Genomic DNA, 24,648 nt, shown 5'->3' with positions numbered 1-24,648 from the left:
CCCAATACAGATGCACCCTACTTGTGTATTCCTCTCTGCTGGAGGAAAGGAGTGCCCTGTGTGGTTGATCACGTGGGGTCCAGTGGGCGTGGCTTCTGGGTACCACACCTCCCCCTGCTGAGGACTAGCCCTATGAACCCAAATTTGCATGCCCAAATGTCCTCACCTGCATTAACAAAACAGTGGTGCTTCTGGTAACTTACTTTGTAAACAACTTAGTCACAAGGGCTGAACAAGCTAACACCTAAAGAAATTAGTCCCAGTAATAAACTTTCACTAGTATCTGTTTCTGCACTTGGACTTGGGACAAGGTTTCATCCAAAGGAAAGTTTCTACTGCCTTTAAAAAGTTTTTGGAAGGACTACTGCTTTAAAACATGATTTAATAATTGAGGAGCATGCTTTTGTCCTTTTGTCCTTTGGCCAAAAGCCAAGTACCTCCCCCCTTTCACCCATTAACCCTGAATTCCAAGGGTTAAGGATCCATTCCCCCTTCTTCTCCAGATCTGAATCTCAGCAACAGAGCGGTGGGTTAATATATAAAAATGATGTCATTGTAGTCACAGAAACTATTTCATTATAATCTTTTGTTTTTTCCTGCTAACTTTCTAAAGGGAGAAACAGCTTATTAATTATCTAAGCATTTGGAACCCTTTGCAGGTACACGTCCCACAAATGCTATTATTATCACCCACATTTGGTGAAGTACTTGGGGATTACAAGTGTCATGTAAATGTTTACACATTATTATACTGTGACCCAAGATCCACAGTGGGACAGCAAAGACAGCCCAGGAAGGAGCATGAAGCCTCAGAGAGGCAATGTTTTTTGTAAAAGGTATGAAATTCTTCTCTTTGTTTAGCATAAGGAGAGTTGTACTTCCGCGGAGAGTCATTTACAGCCATTAGGGAAAGTATGTATGCCTGTAAAAAAGACAGCTGAGGGTTTGCTGCATATTTTCAGATAGAAGGGGGTCCTTCAAGAAAAGGGTAACAGGGAAAGGATTTAAAATGCTGTGAGGGGCATTTCGAGTTGACTGGAAGAACTTCCTGACAGTAAAAGCAGCATGCTTCCAACAGCTGTCACCACATCTTTCCCTCTGGAGACTCTCAGGAAAGAAGAGATTCTTTTTCTTGGTAAGCTCAGCCTAAAGGCAAGAAATTGGAACCCATCCTCCTGGCTGACCATTTTAGGTAGTAAGGTCACTGCAGAACATTGAATGGCACTATGTTCTCTTTAAGTCTGGACTCGGCTTGTGGGGAATGTCTTGGTTGGTGCTGGTGTGTCCTTAACATCCCCTAACACTCACTCTCTACACTCTTTTCAGCCGAGACAAAAAGATCTAGAAACAGCCATGTGTCCAGGCACAACAGTCATGTTTTGTTAGACCAGGGAGGCTGATCTTTTCCATTTATGGTGATGGTCTTAAAATTACCTTCTAAAGTAAGTGTAGGAAAAAGAGGAATTGGATATAAAGAGAGTAAAAGTCCTATCGAGTAAAGGTCCTATCATGTAAAGCTCATGTGGCATGCAGGTGTCAGGAAAATCTGAATGACCTGGGAGGTCATGGAGACCCCTATGCCAGGTGATTTCAAGGTCTTCTAATGCCAGGATCCTGGGAGGACAGGGTGGGGAGGGGCTTCAGTAGTGGAGTCTTACCTAGAACCTCAGAAAGCAGGAAAGCATATGCTATGAGGCAGTGCTTACAAAAACAAACCCGTACAGTCACAAAAAACCTACATCAGCACACAGAGCAGTCTAGAGGAAAACAATTCTGCCCTGGATATTGTTTTCAATATCTGCTGTGCACGGTTTCAGACGATTGTTGAAGATGTTCAGTTTTAAATAAAGGACAAAAGATATACAAGTTGAGGGAGAAAAGCCCACGCCCTTTTCTCTTAATGCCTGGAGAGATTCTATATTTCCCGCCCCCCCCTTCACGTTCTTTTAAAACACGAGAAAGAAAGAAAGGAGGGGGGGAAAAAAAGCAGTGTAACAAATTCCCTGCCAGAAAGCACACAGTAAATTCTAGCTTGTTAGCAGGCCGGTTCCAAATGATTTCTAAAAAACAAATCCTAACGGTCATGTAGTTACAGCCTCTGAGGGAAGCTGTAAGCCCAACGCTGGTGTCCCAGAACCCAAGCCACCAAAAAAAAAAAAAAAAGGGAAAAAAGAAACCTAACCTGTCTTCTGACAGGAATATGAAAGCAAAATCTCACGAGGATGCCCCAGAGGAGGAGAAAGCTGCAGCTTGCAGTAATCTGTAAATGATTGCTGTTAAAGTCTGGAAGCTTCAGGCTTGATCTGTTTGTTCCAAAAGCAAGCCAAGGAGGACGGTGTTAATAAAGAGAGATTTAACTGAGAGCTGTGCTTGGAATAAAGTGGGCTACAAAAAGGTCAAATGTGATCAGTTGGCGCAGATTACAAGGGCTTTAAAAGGTGGTGTGGAGAAATGAGCCGGGGCTGGGGAGTAATCTAGCGCAAGATTGATTAGGCCGTGGGCGTGGAGAAAAGCCAGGACAAGTGCTTATCAATCCTAGAAGGAGGAAGAGCCGCGCGCGTGCAGGCGCCCGGTCGCTCCGGGCCTGAGCCGAGCAGCCGGCGGCCGCTTCCTTCCCCCGCATCCCCTCCCCGCGCCCCCTCCTCTCGGGACTGGATCTGCCTTCGGCCGCCCTTTAGACAATGGTCTCCTTAATCTCTGACTTGGATCCACTCAAAGACTGGAAAGTTTTAAGGTAGGCCTGTGCTTTTCTTTCTCTCTCGTCGCTGTTACCGTTCACGGCCAAGTGCTTCCCCCGCCCGCACCCCGATTACGGCGCGTGGGATGCTGCGTGCAGTGCCAGGGGTGGGTGGCAGGGACCGCCGGGTCTGCTTAGCAGGATGCTCCGTGGTGACGCGGGAACAACTTCCAGCGGATGTGGAAAGAGGGGCGGGAGAAGTCCTCAGTTTCACTCCCTCAGGGGAAGGCGGTGCATTTTAATGAGAGTTTGTCTTACTGGAATGATTCCTGACATTGGCTGACTCAGGGAGCCAGTTATACTTATTATTGCGTTCCATGGGGCGCTGAATCCGTCAGAGGGGATGTGGGAAACTTTCTGGGACTTCAGATAAAAGAGCGAACTTTCCAGAAGACTATTCCTTCCCCTCTTTTAAGAGGGTCTGTGGAAATGCCGTTTCCTCCTGTGACCTCTCCTCCCCACCCCCAGGCCTAATTTGGAAAAGCCGGTCGTATGAAAACTCAGCTGACCTCGGAACGGAATGAGTAGAGTTTCTGAAACAAGGTCGTTCTCTGAATGCTCCTGAAAAGGTGAACTCAGACCTCTTCATGATTCAGAGACCCAGAAAAATGAGAACCCAAGGACCTCACAGTGGCGAAAGTTCATGCATTTCGTCCACTTTGAAGAATCATGACCCAGTTACTACTGGGTTCTTTAGAAAACCTTTGCTGACTCCTTCCGAGTTCACAATGCCTTCCTAGGTCTAAGTTAACACTGAAGGGTATTTCCCAGCCAAAAGCACTTTGGGCAATTTTTAAAATACAAAAATGTTAAATGGAGGAGTTTTTATGAAAAGTGGCTTAACACAATGGCATGTTGTCCCGAATACCTACTCGCAAACGTGATTCCATTGGAACTAAACCAAGACCCAAAACGTCACCTCGTTTTCCTGACATCTTGTATTAATTGGCTATTACTTATTTCCCTGAGCTCTGCCTTAGTTTTTTTTCAAATTGTATTATTTTTTAAATTTATTTTATTGAAGTATAGTTGGTTTACAATGTGTTAATTTCTATGGTACAGCAAAGTGATTCAGTTATACATACATATATATACATATATATTCACATTCTTTTTCATATTCTTTTCCATTATGGTTTAACACAGATACTGAATATAGTTCCCTGTGCTAGACAATCGGACCTTGTAGTTTATCCATCCTATATATACTAGTTTGCATCTGCTAATCCCAAACTCCCAATCCCTCCCTCTCCCACTCCCCCTCGGCAACCACAAGTCTATTCTCTACGTCCGTGAGTCTGTTTCTGTTTTGTAGATCAGTTCATTTGTGTCATATTTTAGATTCCACATATAAGTGATATCATATGGTATTTGTCTTTCTCTTTCTGACTTCACAGTAAGATAATCTCTAGGCCCATCCATGTTGCTGCAAATGGCTTTATTTTATTCCTTTTTAGGGCTGAGTAGTATTTCGTTGTATATATGTACTTTATCTTCTTTATCCATTTATCTGTTGATGGACATTTAGGTTGTTTACACGTCTTGGCTATTGAAAATAGTGCTGCAGTGAACTAATTTGATTATTTTTGAAAGCAACCACATGATACAAAAGAGCAAATAAAAGAAAAATTGGCCACTATCCATCTTATTTTCTTTTTAAAAATTCTTGCATCTTGCTTTCTAGAACTTCATGTGTGTACATGTCATGTAGTGTCATTTTATAATCTCTTTTTCCAGTTAAATATCAAACACATTTCCATGTTTCTGCCTCCCCTTCATAACCATAATGTTAATGACTAAAACAGCATCATGATGTTGATGTACATTGTTTTACTAAATTACCCTGTTGGTTGAAAATTTAGATTGTTTCCAGCCCTTGATTTATATGAACGACGACTCAGAGAGCTGTACCTTCCTACTTTCATTAAATAATTCCCAGGATTTCTAGATGAAAAGGCACGAATGTTTTATGGGCCTGTCAGTGATACTTTCTTCTATTTGTAGGTTTAAATTTTATTTTTAATCGAGAGATGCTAAAGTACTTCTGTACATGTCCTTATGATGCAGCTATTATAATAAATTTCATTCTTTAACTGGATTACTAGCCTATTTCTAAAATTGAAATATTTCTTAAGGGTGCTTTTTAAAAAAATTGTTTTGGGTGATTAACTTATTATTGCACAAGTGGATAAGGTGGGCCCCAGTTCTAAGAACGTGTGTAAGATTACAAATCTTTAAAAATGTTGCCCTTCAAAGGCCTTTTCAGATAATGATCCCTAGTCTTAACACACTTAGAAGCCAGTGGTAATGTTGCCTTTCCCCTAAATGTGTCTCTAACGTAAGTGAAGGTTATTTTATGTCTGGAGTAAATAAAGCTTCACAAACTTGGACTGGGAAGACCTGGGAAAAGAGAAACATCTTCCCATTGACCTCTGGGTACACTAAGTCCGTTAGGTCCACACCTCTTCTTGGCAAGTGATATTCCGTCATCATTTTAACTGTGTGTAATTCTTTCCTGCGATAAGCAATTATGAAGTGTGTAGTGTTTAGGTGTCGCATTTTAAATTCCTTAATTGTTTATATTCGGGCATCAGCTTGACTAATTCTGATTCATGGAACCATTCACTCACCAACACTAATGCTCTGTCCGTTACAGACACACCTTGTTTTAATGCTTTGCTTTATTGTGCTTGGAAGATATTGCCCTTTTTTTTTTTTTTAAAAAGACTGAAGGTTTCGGGCAACCCCGTGTTGAGCAAGCCTTTTGGTGCCATTTTTCCAACAGCATTTGCTCACTTCGTGTCTCTGTGTCCCATTTTGGTAATTCTTAGAATATCTCAATCTTTTCATCATTATTATACTTATTCTGGTGATCTGTGATCAGTGATCTTTGATGCTACCATTGCATAAAGATGATGACTGGCTGAAGGCTCAGATGATGGTTAGCTTTTTTTTTTTTTTTTGAGGTACGCGGGCCTCTCACTGTTGTGGCCTCTCCCGTTGCGGAGCACAGGCTCCGGACGCACAGGCTCAGCGGCCATGGCTCACGGGCGCAGCCGCTCCGCAGCATGTGGGATCTTCCCGGACCGGGGCACGAACCCGTGTCCCCTGCATTGGCAGGCAGACTCTCAACCACTGCGCCACCAGGGAAGCCCGATGGTTAGCACTTTTTAGCAATTAAACATATATATATCTTTTAACATCTTTATTGGAGTATAATTGCTTTACAATGGTGTGTTTCTGCCTTATAACAAAGTGAATCAGCTATACATATACATATGTCCCCATATCTCTTCCCCCTTGCCTCTCCCTCCCACCCTCCCTATCCCACCCCTCTAGGTGGTCACAAAGCATCGAACTGATCTCCTTGTGCTATGTGGCTGCTTCCCACTAGTAGCAATAAAATATTTTTAATTAGGTATGTACCTTGTATTTTTTTTATATAAATTTATTTTTTTATTTTTGGCTGTGTTTGGTCTTAGTTGCTGCGCGCGGCTTTCTCTAGCTGCAGCGAGCGGGAGCTACTCTTTGTTGGGGTGCGCGGGCCTCTCATCACAGTGGCCTCTCCCATCATGGTGGTCTCTCCCGTTGCAGAGCACAGGCTCCAGGCACGCGGGCTTCAGTAGTTGTGGCACGCAGGCCCAGCAGCTGTGGCTTGCAGGCTCTAGAGCGCAGGCTCATTAGTTGTGGCGCACGGGGCCAGTTGCTCCACGGCATGTGGGATCCTTCTGGACCAGGGATCGAACCTGTGTCCCCTGAATTGGCAGGCGGATTCTTAACCACTGCGCCACCAGGGAAGTCCCTGTACATTGTTTTTTTTTAGACATAATGCTATTGCACACTTAATAGACGACAGTATAGCGTAAACATAACTTTTATATGCACTGGGAAACCAAAAAATGTGACTCTATTGCGATTTTCACTTTATTGCAGCAGTCTGGAATCAAAGCCGTAATATCTCTGAGGTGAGCCTGTGTATGTGGGAGAAGGAAAGATACAACATGACCTTCTAAGTGGGATAATCTAGCAGGAGACTGAAGATGTGTATGCTGTTGGCCTACGGGGTTGTACGTGATATGATTTACGTCAATAAAATGCTTTTCAAATCCAGAGGTGGGAGATCCTATTATAATACTGCTACTGCCTTTGTCTGATAACAGGTGAGCAGAATGCTTGGTATATAACACGGAAAGGATTTCAAACCTGCCTACCCTGGAATATTTTCAGATGTTTGCTCCAGTTATGCAGCCTGGAGTTCTGCCAAATCTGCTGCTCTTGAAAAGTGCTTGCAAGGCACATTTTTTGAATCTGCTTACACCCTAATTTAGTGTTTTAAGATATCTGAGGGTGGGATACAAATCCCGGTCCTAAACCTTTGTCGGGCACTGTATATTTAGCATCACTCCATCCTAGGTCCACTTTGTCAAATGGAAAAAAAATCCAGGTTGGGAATCCTGCTGTTGGCTGTTTTAATTCCTGTCTACCTCAAGGGGCATAAAAGAAACAACTTCCACCAAAAGACATGCCAACAACTTTGCAACTGTAAGACTCCCCTCTTGACCATTGGGAAAGCACAAACACAAAAGCTTCAATCAAGAGAATCAAAATCAGCTAAATCAAGAAAAAAATAGTCTTAGTACATAGAAGACGAGAAAGGAAATGACAAGGTAGTAGATGTATAATTAAAAGAATAAAACAAACCTGCCAGTCTGATTCATATAAGATTTCATGTTCATCAATACCACTTGAGGAAAAGCAAGTCATAAAGATGACTCAAGTTCAACAGGTTGAAAACGGTACCTATTATCTCCCCTAAGACCTGCTTCTTTTCTGGTGTTCACAGGCTTATGAATCACACCACGTAGGTATCCGGCCAGGTGCTCAAATCGGAAAGTTGGCATCCTCCCTCATCCCTCATTTTCCCTCCTAATTACATCTAAACTATCACCAGCTCCTGATGATTTCAACTCCTAAACATCTCCTGCCTCCCCACTTTTCTCCACCTTTCCTTGCTGTGTAGTCTTGTTTTGCTCATAACTCCGTCCTACCTCCTCAATCTCCCTGCTTCAGTTCTTGCTATCATAGTCTACTTCTCACAGAGGAGGAATGAAAAAACTTAAAAGCCATAAATTGGATCATGTGATGTTCCTTTTTAAAAGCCCTCCCATTACTCTTCAAGTATAAGCCAAGATCCTTATCCTAACCCACAAGACCCCATCTGACCTTGCCCTTGACTGCCTCTTCAACCTTATTTCCTCCCTCTTTACCCAGAGCCCACATTGCTTCAGCCCCTCTGGTCTTCTTTCTCTTCCTCGAACGATCCAAGCTTACTTTGGCCATAGAGTATTTGCAAGGGGCTCTCCTTCTCCCTGCCTGGAAGTCTTCTCCCTTGATGTTTGCAGGGCAAGATGCTGCTGTCATTCAAGTCTTAGCTCAGATGTCACCTCCTCAGTGAAGCCTGCCTTGATCCCTCAATTTATTAAAAAAAATTTTTTTTGTTGATGTATAGCTAATTTACAATTAGTGTTAGTTTCAAGGGTACAGAAGTGATTCAGTTATACATATATATTCTTTTTCAGATTCTTCTCCATTATAGGTTTTTACGAGATATTGAGTATAGTTCCTTGTGCTATATAGTAGGACCTTATTGTTTATCTATTTTATATACAGTAGTGTGTATATGTTAATCCCAACCTCCTAATTTATCTCTCCCTCCCAGATCCCTTAATTTAAGGCCATCCAAAAATCACTCTTCAGCATTTCTCACTGATAGGTTGAATCATATAAAATTGTCAATATTCAACTACTGTAGACCTATAAAAAAAAATTTCATATGGTTGAACTAATATTCTCATTATAGCACTTATCAGTACCTGTTATTTTCATATGTGCTTATTATTTCTCTTCACCATTAGAATGTATAATTGGTGTGGTTAACTGGTGCCTAAAATATTTCCTGGCACATTACAGAGAATGAATGAATGAACGATGAATGAATGAATGACGTGGTCACTGTTTGTCTCCCTCATTGACTTTATACTCTATGAGGCCAGATTGTTCATACTCTAATGCCAGTATTTACCACAGGAATGGTGGTGGTGTCTTATGTGGAATGAATAAATGGATGAATGAATGAGTGACTTCTAAGTCCCAGTTTAGTAATTCTCTGTTCACTTCCTCCTTTCTGTTCCAGTCGGCAAAGTGTCTGGATTTGATAACATGGGAACTTTTTAAATTCTCTGGGAATCTGATCGATGACTGTTATTCAACCAGAATTCTTTCTACCCAAGACAGTGATCTAGATCAGGGGCTGGCAAACTTCTATAAAGGGCCAGATAGTACATAGGTCAGTTTTTGCTGCCCACACAGTCTCTGTCGCAGCTACTTAGGTCTGCCATCCTAGCATGAAAGTAGCCACAGGTAATATGTAAATGACTACGGTTGAATGTGAACCAATAAAACTTTATTTACAAAAACAGGAAGTGGGTGGGATTTGGCCCAAGGGCCATAGCCTACCTTTCATCTGTTATCTAGGCTAATGATTTGACCAACAAGAAAATAGAAGTCGTTTTGACAGATAGCTGGAAGGATGTTTTCAAATCTCATGACAAAGTACATATCATGAACTTACCTCCTTATTGGGAAAAAATATTTTAAAGAGCCTTGGTCATATTTCACAGATCAGAGATGTTTTCGGTCATGAGCACTTGATCTCGCAAAGATGATTATAGTCTGGAGGAAATTTATGGCTCCCCAAATTCTTTAAATGTTTGGGTGAGCCTTCAGGCTATAACAAAATACACTTTTGCCTGTTCCCTTACTGAGTGTGTGAGAAACTCCCATTAATGAGAACAGCACATGTTGATGGAAAAAAATAGACCAAATCCTGACATGTTTTAAGTCAGTGCTTGGCCTCGTTTCTTTCTGTTTCGTTGCTTTCTCCAGCTCATTTAGGAGATGTTTCCCTTTCACATGCCTGATAAATCTCCCAAGATGAATTCCAAACTCATGGAGGAAAGCATGCTGTGTGATTTTGAATGAATGCCGTGTATAGATACTCTTCAGCTCACGTTACGTGACATCTTGGAGGCGCCTGGAGTGAGGAGAGTTTACGTGGAAGTCTCTTGGTGTCCAGTGAGAGCAGGCTGGCCATCTGAAGATCAGAGATTAGTCTTCTTAGAGGATGATAGAAGAATTGTTAATGCTTTCTGTGTGCCAGGCATTATGCTAAGAGCTCTGTATTTAATATCTCATTTAATCTTTGCAACAACCTTATGAAGTAGGTACTGTCTGGTCATGGCACCTTTCCTTGGTATGCTGGTAACTTAATGAAGCATCTTGCCTTAACTATGCCTCAGTTGGGAAAAATTTGCACCGTATCATTTTTTTTCCCCACTGGAAAGTTTGAAGAATCATGACCCAGTTACTACTGGGTTCTTTAGAAAACCTTTGCAGAGCAGGGGGGAAGTAGGCTATGAAAACAGAGTTATATCCAGTAATAATTCTTTAGGTAGAGAATTATATGTTTATAAAAATGAATACAAGATCTGGGCCTTTTAAATAATGTATTATATCAGAATAATCTATTTTTCACAAAGCGTGACTAATGTAGCACATTACATAACTAATAATAACAGAGTATTATAAGATCACATAAAAATGTAAAGTAGAGAAATCCTGTTATCTATAGGTTGGAATGCTACTGCCAAGGCTTTTACATCTCCTTCCAGCACTCCAAAAAAACCAAAACACTAAAACACCCTCAGGAGTTGTTTCCACTCCACTGACTCCAATAATCAGCAGAAAAATATTCACTTGACAATTACTTTGTTCCCCCTCCTGAACAGGTCTGTTTCCCTAGTGGGCTGGACCAGCAAGGACAAACCCAGCACATCCAGATCCTGTGAAATCTCTGTTAGGAGAAACACAAGAGGAAATCCCTATAATTGGGGAACGTCTCCCAGGGGTCAGAGACCACAGGGAAGTTATTTTCCCAAAATAGAGGAGAATCACCTGGCACTTTTATTCCACTCTTTGGGAAGAGAATCTGACACTTACCTCTCTACACTCCCCAAGTATGTGTTCAGACTCAGAGTTCCCGAATACCAGCATCATATGCTATAGATTATAGTATAAGGAGCGGACTCAGTGTGTAGGTTTCACGTTTGTTCCCACATGGAGTCCCTGTGTTTACTTCCCCTTTCTGTTTTAGTGCAACAGGAGAAGGCACCTCAACAGATCAACTCATCACTTTCCTTTCTGCATCTCTGTGTTAAAAAATCTCCACTCCCCAAACACTATATTATTCACGAGGACATGGTTTGTCTCTCTTGGTTACCACTGTGTCTCCAGCAGTGCCCAGCCCTGATGCAGGTTTGATACTTATTTCCTGCAAGGATGTCTCACTAACCCTCTCTCCCACCAGGAAGGAAGGTTTTCTTCCCCTAAATGCTCATAGCCCTGAATGTAAACCTTAGACGCTCCAGTGCAAGTGCAGATTTCCTACTTTGTAATATTTATGTATATCTTAGTTCCATTCCTAGACTGTGAGCTCTCAAAAGATAAAGTCCATGCCCCATTCATCTTTGCATCCACTTGCATCCTTAGTATTACCCAACACCGCATTTTGCCCAGCCAGGATTTGAACAGACATCCACACATTCCTCATTTGTAAGATGAGAGATTGAACCAGATTATATCTAAGGATCCCCTTCTATAAAATTATGTGATCAATGTGAGATAGAACAAAGAAGCACTCTCCCCCAGGACCCTGAGTCCCACCTCTGAGCCATACCGTGCATCCTTTCCCTATATTGTTGAGTTTTTCTCCCAGCAAAACAATTCTCTTTCTATTGATCCACATATTCTTTCAAGGCTCTTTTACTCCCAGTCCTTCTGTAGAGTTGATGAACTAAAGTACAAACCTGTTTTCAGATGTTCTGTCTCGAACTAGGGCAATAATGTAAATCAGCTGTTCCAGGGATGAGTTTTGCTGACACGTACTGACATTAGCAATCATAGGACCAGTCCTGTGGGGCTGAGTATTGCAATTAATCTGGGTTGCAGGTGTTTCAGTTACCCATGGCTTTGGCACGCCCTTTGTTTTTCATTGCACTAGTTTTTCATTCTTATAGAGACACAAATGTCTAAGCCAGAAAGAATTGTAAGAGGCCCCTGGAAACAGCAGTTTTCTCTATTTTGTCATGTTTCCTGGTGAGTAAGTGAAAGATTTTGTAAACTGGAAAAATGTTGCCCTCATTTAAGTTTTGTATTTACAAATGGAACTTAATGCTTCTTCTGAGGCTTGGCACCGTGATATTTTTTCCCACCATCGTTATCATGATCATTATTGACCCTAACAACCATTACTGAGTACCCAAAAGCTGGACTGTTCTTTCCTTCTCCGTGAAAACACATGTGCTTCAAAGGTTTGTTAACCTAAGCTCCTGAAGGTAACTCTGCCTGATAACCCTATTCACATCGACCGACCACTTGCTTCATTAGAACTTCCTTAACATTTAGTTATCACTATACAGAGATGTAGTTTAAATGACTATTTGGAATGTGGGTTTTTTGGTCAGGTATCACTGACATATAACATTATATTAGTTTCTGGTGTACAACATAATGATTCCCTGTTTGCATAGATTGCAAAATGATCACCACAATAAATCTAGTTAACATCGATCACCAAACATAGTTACAAAATTTTTTTTTTTTTTTTTTTTTTGCGGTATGCGGGCCTCTCACTGTTGTGGCCTCTCCCGTTGCGGAGCACAGGCTCTGGACGCGCAGGCTCAGCAGCCATGGCTCACGGGCCCAGCCGCTCCGCGGCATGTGGGATCTTCCCAGACCGGGGCACGAACCCGCGTCCCCTGCATCAGCAGGCGGACTCTCAACCACTGCGCCACCAGGGAAGTCCCCCAGTTTTTTTCTTATGATGAGGATTTTTAAGATCTACTCTCTTAGCAGTTTTCAAATATGCAATACAGTATTCTTAGCTATAGTCACCATGCTGTAATTTCATCCTCGTGACTTATACATTTTATAGCTGGAAGTTTGTACCTTTTGACTCACTTCATCTATTTGGCCACCAACTCCCCACCTCTGGCAACCACCAATCTGTTCTCTGCATCTATAAGCAGTTTGAGTTGCGGGCTGAGGTATTTGTTCTTTTAAGATTCTACATATGAGATAATACAGTATTTGTCTTTCTCTGTTTCATTTCACTAAGCATAATGCCCTCAGGGTCCATCCATGCTGTTGCAAATGGCAGGATTTTATTCTTCTTTCTGGCTGAGAATATTCCATTGTGTTTATATACCACATCTTCTTATCCATTCATCTACTGATGGATGCTTAGGTAGTTACCATGTCTTGGCTGTTGTAAATAAGGCTGTCATGACATGAGGGTGCATATATCTTTTCCAGTTAGTGTTTTCATTTTCTTCAGATAAATACCCAGGAGTGGACTTGCTGGATCATGTGGTAGTTCTACTTTTTATTTTTTGAAGAACCTCCATACTGTTCTCCATAGTGGCTGCACCAATTTACATTCCCACCCACAGTGCACAACGATTCCCTTTTCTGCACACCCTCGCCAACACTTGTTATTTCTTGCCTTTTTGAAAATAGCCATTCTAACAGGTGTGGGATGATACTGCATTGCGGGTTTGATTGGCATTTCCCTGATGATTAGTGATGTTGAGCACCTTTTTATGTACCTGTTGGCCATCTGTATGTCTTCTTTGGAAAACCATCTTTTCAGATTCTCTGCCCACTTTTAAATTAGGTGAACTTCCTCAACATTGAGGCCCACTATGGTGGGTATTTAGGTATTTATGAAATCTACACATTTGAATGACATAACAAGTATAGTTCTTTTACAAAAAGATGGAAAGTGAGATTGGGTACTATTAAATGGAAGTATGCCCAGGGAACCCAAGAATATTTGGATCCTGATGTAGATGACAGCCACCTCTCATGTACAAGTTTCCAGAGGGCCTGAGTATAGAGGGACCAAGATGGGGCCCATCAGTTTCTCAACCAAGGATTTAAAAAACCATTTGTTTGGGAATCCTGGGGTTGAGAGAGGGGAGCTGGAACATTCTATGATACGTAGAGAGCCTCCCCTACTGCCAATTCTGCCAAACCCAAACCCTCATGGCCTGAGAGAAACAATGACAAACTGAAGCAAAAGCAATAGTTTATAATTAAATGTAGCATTGGCTCAAAACCCCTATGTATATATTTACATAAATCTAATGAGTTGGGTTGGACTATGTAGAACACCCATTTTTTTTCCCTGATGCAATCTAGCTTCTTCCAAGTAACTTCTACTCTGTTTCTCATAGAAACCGCAGCTTTAGTTAGGAATGTTTCTGCTGCAGGTTAATCAAACACTGAATATTTCATCTCCATTTTACAGGGGTCTAAACCAAGGGTTGGCAAACTTCTTTTGCAAAGGGCCAGTTAGTAAATACTTTCGGCTTTGCCGACAAACCATATGGTATCTGTTACAACTATTCAGCTTTACCATGTTAGCACAAAAACAGCCAGAGACAGTATAGAATTGAATGGGCATGGCAGTGTTCTGATAAAACTCTATTTACAGAAACGGGCGGTGGGTTGGATTTGGCCCACAGGCCATCGTTTGCCAGTGGCCCATGTATGCTACACTGAGTTTTGGACCTCTCAGAGCCAAGGCAGCCTGCACAACAGTAGGGAAATTAAACCAGAGAAAGCAGCAAGAGAGACTATGTTTCCCCAAATGCTATGTGCTGAGCTGGCTTAAGCTGTGCTTGTCTTTCATCCCTGGGAAGAAGAGAAAGTGTATGAGGAGTGAGGGAAGGGTGGCTGAACTGTCTCAGACCCAGGGTCACCTTTTACTTTTGCTACATTGAAGCAAGAAGCAAAGCATCCTTTACCTTTAAAGGAAGGTCCAGCACTCTTACCCACCTGTCCTTTATGATGACCCGGAATCTCATCATCCATAGCAGGAACTCATCCCTTTGGGAAAGGGGGCCAAGATGGTGAAATGACACGAAGGAAGGGAAGGGAAGAAAAGAGAAGAGGATCTAGAAAAACCTGCCCTACAAGGATTATAGGAATCTGGGGAAACAAGGCAGCTGGGATAATTGATCGCCCAAAGCCCAAGAGAGTCAGTCAGAAAGTGACTTCTGGAGAAATCTAACATGACTCCCGGTGCCTTTGGTCTCTATCCACTGTTGCTGTCTTCATCACCACAGAATTGCCCTCTTCTTTAGGATGTGGCTATGCATTTGATTATTAAACAAAAGTAAAACTCTCTTACGGACTGAAGGCAGGTTGAATACATGCGTGATCATAGCAAGCAGAGAGATTTAGCATCTCATAGAAGCCCACGTTTCCTGCTTCTGATGGGTACCTCTTTGCCCCCACCATGATGGGCCATTCATCACAATCACTACAGAACACAAATAGCATTTTTCAAGAGATTTAGGATTAAGAACTGGCCCCAGGCCAAATGAAGTACCGCAGCTTTCCTAGCTTCCTCTAGCGTGGGAAGGCTCTTCAGAGAGATCAATCAGTTATAGCCTACTCTGAATTTAGATTAACATGATATGGCATCCAGGAATTTATGTTTTAAGACTTACTTCCAGTTACGCAGCATGGGGGAGTGGGGTGGGAGTGGAGACAGAAGTATTCAGGAATTAGAAGTTTGGTGAGGATTTCTGTGCCCCAGAGGTTCTGTCTAGAAGACCTGAGTCGGGAGCACTTGAGGGTGAATTGAGTCCCTTCCTGGTTCTGAGAGCTCTCTCCACTCTTGAATCTCACTTAATAAATTACCACTTCACAATAAATTGCCCTTAAATGACTAGATCGAAAGTGTCAGTTCCTCTGGGCAAAGAGCTGGAATTACACAAGAGAAGACCACTGGAGAGGGACGTGGTTTGAGGCAGAATTTCTTTCTTAAAGACTTTAATTACATTTATAACTTCTTCTCAATAGGCAGGAAACCCTCTTGAGTGCCGGCCCTGCCCGGGATGGAATCAGGCTCCCTCCCAGCACGTTGGCTTTGTCTTCCTCCTCCCCACCTCCCAACTGTCCCCTCCTGGAGCAGGAGGCAGATTTCACCTGTGGGCACCTGGCATTGGTGATGACAGACAGAAAGTGGCAGGAAGGAATAAGCGCTATGCAAGGCATCATTTGCTCAGTTAATATTTCCGAAGGAAAGGAAGGGAGGGTCGTTATTTTCATTTTTGAAAGAGAGGAGAGTATGTTTGAGGAAAACAGTGCCTGAGAACTTGGATTTTTATCTAACATTTAAAAACCAGTAACTGAGTTGGAGAGTAAAGCCCTTTTCCCTGCTTCCCAAACTAGTTTTTGCCTCTCTGTCTTCTCTCATGACAAAAGGCAGGTGGTAAAGGTGGTTTTCCATTTATTGAACATATCTTGAGCAGAGCTCTCAAAACAGAACTAGCGTGTTGTGCTTTTGAATCCTGTTCTTAAGCTCTGTCTGCAATCAGGCAAAGCTCTCTGGAGGATAAAGCTATATTAAGCTTTAAATCTCTAGTTAATTTTTTTGTTGGTTTCCATAAAATTGGTTTCCTTGTCTTTTGCTTTTTCTCTGCAGGTCACCATTCAGTAAATCAGCAGAATCACCGGTCCTCTCAACGAGCCCACTAGTTAGATGGGGATCAGAGAGAAATATTTTGCATATAAACTTCAAACACCATAAAGTAGAGAAAGAGAGAGTAAGAAGATTTGGAGTCTTTGACTCCAAATTTCATAGCATGGGTATTTCATCCTGGTAATTAGTTGAAGTCCCTTTTGATCATCATTTCTAATTTTTTGGCAATGTTTTTTCTTTATAAAGACTGTGAATGTTTTTTTAACTTGTCCTAACATCCTTCTCCCATGTAGATCTTTTACTTGCATTGACCCCTGCAACTGAATTTGCTCTGAACTTTAATCTCCAAACTGTAAAATAAAAGTTTGAACCAAATCTTGAGGCGATAAATTTCTGCATTTGCCATTGGTAGGCACAGTAGCTTTTGTTAATGAGAGTTCGGATGAGGAATAAATAAACCCATTCTAGAAGGTCATGGAAAATGCCCTCATGTTTCACAAATCCATTGATTTACATTTTGATTTCTCTTTATATCTGATTTTTTTAAAAAAATGATTGGAGGCAAATGGTAGTTAATTTTGTGTTACAAGGTGATTCTGAGAGCTGCCTCTCTGTTTCTGACTTTAGATAAACCTCTGTTTTAAAAAGTATTTATTGAAAACCTAATCTACCTGATTATAGGAATCAAGATGTTTCGGGTATATGGAGTGTATTTTGCAAATGCACAGTTTAATTATGACATTCTTTGTGTCCCTTTCCTATAATTATTTTTCTCTGCATTATGCACATACTGAATAGCCATTGAGCTGTCTGTAAGGGGGAAAATGAATAAGTGGAAAATTAAATGTCCAGTTAAGTAGCAACAAGCCTCCATGCAGATATGGAAAACAAGTCATATCTTAAAAATACGGTCCATTCTTCTGAAGAACCTTGGATAAACAAACTTAGTATTACGCTAATCATATGGTACTAATTTGCTGCCTTGCTTTTCCATTAAACTCTCCCCAGGTGACTCCATATAACAATTGGGTTTCGTAGATTCCAGATTCAGGTAATGGATTAAAGTTAAGCAGATATTCTTTTAAAAAGACAGCATGTAACCAAAGTCTGTACTAGAGTCTTCAATGTGAAAACCTCTAGTAGAGGAAAGATAAACTATGATAATTGGCACTCTTCTGCCCCTTCCTTAAGAAAGAAAATTGGGGGTTGGAAAAGGAAATTGGAGGTCTGTAGGTCAGAGTTATGTGGCATCAGGAAATCAAACAGGCAACTTGGAAACTGGTTCCCGAAGTTTCCGGATGGTACACAACAAACATGGCAGGCGGTCGAGGAGGAGAGGTTGCATGAAGTGAATGGATGCTTGTCGTGAGTCAGAGCTGAAGAGAAGGAATAGACACATCTGTCTATATTAGGTTTTCTTTGTCCTGAATTATGGGCATGAACACTGTTACGGAGTAAGATAATGAGGTTGCTGAGCTTCCTCCATTTCTCAGCATTTCTTGTTCTAATTTGTTCCTGGGGCCTAACATGTAGGGGGAGAGAGGGCTTCAAAGCAAAATAGACCCGAGTTCAAATCCAGTCTGCCACTTAATAGCTGTGTGACCTTAGGTAGGTACTGACTCTCTGAGGTAGTATTACCCAAGCAAAGTTCATGTGCCCCACGCACAGTGAGTCCAAAGAAACCGAAATGTCAGAGTTTGGGGCAGAGAAATGTTTATTGCAGGGCCAAGCAAGGCAAACAGGTGGCTCATGTTCAAACACCCCGAACTCCCCAATGGTTTTGTGGGAATAGTTTTTATACACACAATTTGGGGTGAGGGCTACAGGGTATGTGACTTTCTTCTGATTGGTTGGTGGTGAGGTAGCGGGGTGGTGCTCCAGGAATCTTGTGCTCAGCCGGAAGTTGCCATCCTCCACCTGGGTGGAGGTTTTAGTTCTGCAGAAGAACTCAAAGATATTGTTATATATATTCCTTGAGGAGGGACCAGGACCCTGCCCCAAGGCTGCACTATTGTTTCTTGACTGCTCCTCCCTTGTTTCTGCATTTCCTCCCTTCCCTGATTAGCAACTGTTTGAATCTGCCCTTTGGAACTCAGGGAAGGTCAAGGAGGCTGAAACCTATTTCCTACAAACAAGAAGCAGGGGACACAGGAAGAAAGGCTTTTGTGCCAGGAGGGCCCCACAGGGTCCTGCTCCATTTCATAGAGATGAGGTTCAGCTTCCATTGAAGACATGATCATAGAAGATACTTACTTACAGAGGTAGCCTGTTTCCTGGGGTCTGCAGAAGGTCCCAGCCTTCATGGAAGGCTTCTTCCATGTGGAGAGTTGAACTTCTTCTGAACCAGGGTCAGCTTGGCCTGCTGGGTAACTGTTTCCTGTGGTAGAGGTGTGCTTGGCTGATACCGTTAATAGCATATCACCAGACAGACAAAACAGGAAGCATCCAGCACAGTCACATGGGAGGAGCCCAGATTCGGGGTGCTTGTGATTGGGTTGTTTAAGTGGCTGCATAATCCCTGCTAAATCTTTGACCTCCCTGAGCTTCTGTATTCTCATCTATAAAATGGAGATAAGACCCCTCCTATATACCTCTCCAGGCTGTTGGATATTCACTTTATAATAGTACAAAGTATATTCAAAATTACTCCTGCTTTGACTTACTTTTGGTTCTATTTTAAATTTTATTTGGATTTAAAAAATTACATTAAAAGGAGAATGTGAGATACTTATGTTTAGCAAAAGGGAACCTTTTGTTTTGATCTGATTTGGTGCAGAGCGTGCATTCTCCAGTTCACACCCACTGTCCTTGGTCTCTTACTTGACCAGTTGACACCACCTTTTCTGGGTCATTCCTGGACATATTTGAACTTGCACTTCTTCTTTATACCCACCCCCTTAACACTGCAAATTTCCAAGTACCTATGCGTGGTGACTCCCAGTGTCAACTTCTCTCTTGAAAGTATTTTGTATATTCCACAACCCACCGGGGTATGCTATGGAAATTTAAAAAAGGAAAGTCTATACCTTGTCCCTAACTGGATTCATTTGTCCAACTCTATTCTCAACTTTAATCAACGACTTTATCCGTCTCACTGTTCTTTCACATTAGGAACGATGGGCTTATTTTTTATTCACTTAGTCTGTTGTTATTCAAATGTTTATTACCTAACACATACCAGGTTTTCTGCTGGAGGAAGAGAATTCAGTGTTGAGAAGAAACACATCTGGCCTCTGCCTCATGGAGTTTAATGTCTAGTCGGAGAGGAAAACATGAATGAGATAACATGAAAATAAACACAAAATGGCGCTTGTGTGGTACAGAGATATGGAGAGCTGTGAGAATTATATATGGGTCTCTGACCTGCTTAGGGATATCAGGAAAGGCACTCCTATGGAGTACTTAAGGTGAGATCAGAACATGCTGTAGGACTTAACTAGCAGGAAAAGGTGCTAAGATACATTCTAGGCCACGTTGAGGGTTTTGTTCTTTCAACCTCAGAGCAGTGGAAACCACTGAGGTTTTTCAACAGAGACAGTGCTAGGAAGAGATTTATATTTCCAAAAGTTCAAAAGGAGAACAAGTATGGATGTGGGAAGAGCATTTTGGAGGCTGTTGGAGATGCTCAGGGCAGAGATGACAGTAGCTAGAGCTAAGACAATAGCAGTGGGAATGGAGATGAGTGGGCAGATTCAAATGAGATTTAGGAAGTAAAATCTAAGGATTTGGAGTGATCTTGCATATGAGGGTGAGGGAAGAGAAATATCAAGGATGACTTGTAGATTTGTGGCATGGTGGGGGTGTGTTACTGAAGTTGAATCTTGCAGGAGAACCAGATTTGGGGTTGGTTTTGGACAGCTTTGGTCCAACATTGCCTCTAAGATACCTAAGGAGACATCTCAAGCAGTGAGTTGACCCTATGCATCTGGAATTCCAAGGAGACTAGTGGAGAGATCTATATATAGTTCATTTGTATAGAGGGGGTAATTGGATACATCTGTGATGGTTGAATGCCTGTATGTGACATTGGCATGGAAGGGAAGAGGACCTAGGACTGAGGCTTGAAAAATGCCAGTCGTCAATGGCTTAGCTCCTGACCCCACCACACATCTTTAATTGTCATTAAATTATTTCACTTTCTCCTTGGAAGCACCTCCTGAGTTAAGGTCCTTCTCAACTTCCTTAGTGCTTTGGCCATAAATGAGGTCTTCAATCTTCCTTTCTAATGCTTTAGATTCTAGCAGGGCTCACTGCCACTTTCCTTCCTGACTCTGGAGCTTCTCATGGTTATCTGCGGTTATCTTCTTAGACAAGTGTGATCTTGTTTCTCCCCTACTCAGAAGCCTCAGGGGCTGCCAGTTCTCTCGCAGCACCCTGTTTTTATGTCTGCTGAGCAAGAATCACATTGTATTGTCACTACTTATTCCAAAATCTGTTTCCTTGCTGGCTGGGATGCAATAGACTTTCTGGTAGAGGGGACCAGACTTCACCCACATTTGCAACTCCAAAGCCTGGGAAGGTATTTGGCATCTAGGAAGCGTGCAGTGATGTGAACCCTGCTGCCATCAGACCTTCATTTCCTTCTGTACAAATGTAGATACAGCTCTTTGCCGCTTACCTGCCTCGGAGGCACGTTTTTCTACAAGGGAAGGAATCTCCTCACTTTAAGGAGAGGAGTTATATAAACAATGCTTAAAAGAAGTGCTAGGTTCCATATATATGTGTTAGCAGATGGTATTAGGATAGGGAGGGTGGGAGGGAGGGAGACGCAAGAGGGAAGAGATATGGGGATATATGTATATGTATAACTGATTCACTTTGTTATAAAGCAGAAACTAACACACCATGGTAAAGCAATTATACTCCAATGAAGATGTTAAAAAAATTTAAATAAAAGGAGTGCTAGGAACACATATGCAATCATGTGTTTTGAAGTCAATAGGCAAAGTTGCTTTACTGGTTTAGGCATGACATTATTTTTACTCAAAATAAAATGCTCTCAAAACCCCATTGGATTACATTCCATAGATTAGTTATGTGTGTTCAGTGAGAAAAAGTTCAAACGTCCATTTGAAGAACCTCAGGGGAAAAAATGTCTCTTTAAGGAATTAACTACCTATACTTGTATGTAGACCTGATTTACTATTATACTGTTTTTCTGCAATGCAGGTTCTTTTCCTACTCCCTTTTCATATGAGAGAGAGAGAGAGAGGGAAAGAGAGAGAGAGAACATGTTTTTGAAATAAGTTTGGAAACCTAGTCATTTGGAGTTAAGAAAATTAGATATTTACTTATTACAGATTTTTATTTTTCATCTTGATTGGAAAGCAAGTGGCTGGCCCTAACAGCCTGCCTAGGATTGATGCATTCCAAAGAATCTACTTCTAATGAAAATTTCTGTACATTTCAAAGATTTTCACTTGTAAGGCAATGATGGATGCAGATAAATCCAAAATGAAATTTTTAGTAATTATTTACTTATTCTGATAAGAGCCTAGATACACTGGGCTCTTTAAAATAGGATGTTTTCTTGAGATGAGCAAAAAGGTCATTAAAAATAACATATGTAATTCTATTCTTCTGTTGTTTCCTTGGGGAAAAAAAATACCACAATCCAGAAAGCACTTTTAAAAGCTTTTTTTTTTGGCATAGAAACATAGAGAAAAAAACATATAGGTATGACCTGTACCCTCTAGAGTTCTAGTTAAAAATAAATGTAGAATGAGCCTGTAGTTTAAATTATATATTATTATTAAGTCAAAATCCAATATCTGAGCCCTGTCTCCAAGCATTTTAGTTGCGCTAATTCTGCATTTACAGACTTTCCCAGCACAGTCTTATGGGGTGAGTGGGGAAGAGTAAGGATCAGAGCTATTGCAGGGATGGAAATTGGTTATAGGACTATAATCCCACCTGGCTAATAGGAATGGGGAGTCGTGATCCATGTCATGCTTTGACCGTTCAGATTTAGATCTCTCTTCTCTGTGCCTAATGCTTTTTAGTCTATAAGCAACAGAAATAAAGTGAGGGACTTAGTTAACTGAGCTGTGTATATATATATATATATGTGTGCGTGCATGTGTGCGTGTGTGTGTGTTTTCCTACAAACAAAAGAGTGGAGTGGCTGAGTTATGTTAAATGTATCTGAAAACCATCAAACAGTTTTATTCATTTGAAAATACTGAATTAAATGTGGTGGAGATCATAGAATTAATAATAAATCTTTTTCTAAGTATAGTATCAGCTGCCATTCGAATAATCATATACCAAGCCCTATCCTAAACATTTCACATTTGTTCTCTCGTTTCATCCTTGCAACAACCCTATGAATCCTAGAAGGCAGATATCATTACCATCCCCATTTTATTAATGAGAAAAACAAGGCACAAAACGTCCCCAAACTCATACCATTAGCATGCACCCTTATTTCAGATCTTTTGACAAATGACGATAATTACATTAAAAAAAACCCATATTTTGATATAAATTAAATTATATATATTTATATATACTTTATGTATTAAATTACATATAATTATATATAATTAGATAGCTAGATAGATATAGATACAGAGTATTACTAGAGGGATCTAGATCAGATATATTATGTATTATACAGAGAGAGGCGGATAGCATTGAGGTTCACCACAGCTAAGAGATAAAAATTAACCTTCCCTTCAAATACTATTTTGAATTTGTTCCTCTTATACAAATAATCTCAGTTATTAAAGTTTAAAAGTAGAAAGCTAGCATATTAAAACCCATGTAAAAACTTTATGAAAACACTCTTTTATCACCTAAATAACGAGCTGTGTTATACAGGTCAAGCACACTCGGGAATGCTATTAATAGCATGCAATGGTTATTATTTATTTATGTATGTATTTGGTCAGACAAGACAGAGTTTTCTAGAATTTTCCATCTGCCTCATCTCACAGTATTTGTGACCTCAGTCATATGCACAGCCCCCTCCCTCGAAGTTCAAATGCATATCTGGAACCTGAGATAGTCCCCCAAAACTCTGAAAAAGAATAAAAGTGAACTGAACTGGAGGAGTATTTGAAATCCCCGTCAAACCAGCTTGAGCACACACCCCAGATATTCCCGTTTCCTTAACCCCACGTGCCTTTGGGATCATAATTATGCACAGATCATAATTATGCACAGTCTCTAATTGGAGCATTAACGCTCTTAATGTTAAGCCTTACCTTTAATAACAATAGTGTAAGCCCACTTAAAATAACTCCTTTTTTAAGCCGTGTCAGAAACATTTAGTCTCTGTTGCCCAACAGACAGGGAGGGAACCTCAGCCATAGGAGGTCAGCTCAGATCTGTGCCTGTATGGTCAGGCTGCCAAAATCCATAAGAAAATGTTGAGAACAATGAATAGTAAGTTGAAAGTTTTAAGCTCATGGAAAGTTGTCTCCAGCACTCACCCACACCTCTTTTAGCCTCTGATTACGAGGGAAGAATCAGGGGAAGAGCCTGGGCTGGGCCACCTAATGGAAACATTTCATCAGGCGGTGACCTTTGCATGTGTCATTGTTTGTCCTCTCCGCTTTCTTGGGCATACTGTTTTAATAAGCGTTTGTAATTTTAATCTGCACAAGCATCTTAATAGTTTCCAAAGAGACTCGGATACTCATTTGAGCTGTTTTACAATTGGAAATTGGCATTTATTTGGAGATGGCTCTAATAGGATCATTTGCTTCAACCTCCCTGGGGTTCCCCCTGTATGATTTCAGTGGGTCTCTTTCGGGAAAGATGCCAATGTTTGAAGCTTCCAACAGTGATAGGAAGATTTCTGTGTTCCTACAAAGTTTCATAGTGGTACAGTTAATATTTGCACATGTGTTTAAATATGCCTGGTATTTTTGCTTTGTGGCAGTAAATCCTTTATGAATTATGTCACCTATTTAGATATCGAGAACATTTGTGTACCTCTCCACTAAGTCAGTTGTCATAACAACAAAGAGCACAGAGGACATTTACCTAGCTAGAGATTTCATGTAAGTCACTCACTCTATCTAAGCTCCAGTTTCCTTATCTGTAAAATGGTAAACTTAGACCAGATCATCTCTGATATCTGAAGCTCTGATTATACGATGCTTGTAAGCCCATCTTCAGGTTATGGAGTAGGTTATTCATACAAAGATATTTTAGTAACGATAATATTATCTACCTTAAATGAGCCATACTCAGCACCAGGAGCCATACTCAGAACTTGAGGTACAGTCTCTAATATTACTCCTTACAGATTCAGATTAAGGGGCTGTATAGGCAAACAGATGCCAGGGTC

The 24,648-nt window shown here is 41.1% G+C and overlaps 1 protein-coding gene across 1 annotated transcript in view; it reads left to right on the top strand.

Moving 5' to 3' along the window:
* Positions 1–2,658: 2,658 nt before the first annotated feature.
* CELF2 (CUGBP Elav-like family member 2) overlaps positions 2,659–24,648 on the top strand; it is a 526,008-nt gene continuing 504,018 nt past the window's right edge. The window contains exon 1 of the mRNA XM_029237429.1: positions 2,659–2,734. The gene's annotated coding sequence lies outside the window, so the exon portion shown is untranslated. The remainder of the gene's footprint in view (positions 2,735–24,648) is intronic.

This window comes from Monodon monoceros, unplaced genomic scaffold, assembly GCF_005190385.1.
Source record: "Monodon monoceros isolate NGI ecotype Baffin Bay Population unplaced genomic scaffold, NGI_Narwhal_1 Super_Scaffold_21, whole genome shotgun sequence".
Classification (NCBI taxonomy): domain Eukaryota; kingdom Metazoa; phylum Chordata; class Mammalia; order Artiodactyla; family Monodontidae; genus Monodon; species Monodon monoceros.
The sequence above is the reverse complement of the archived record's forward strand: the minus strand, read 5'-3'. Positions and strand labels throughout refer to the sequence as shown.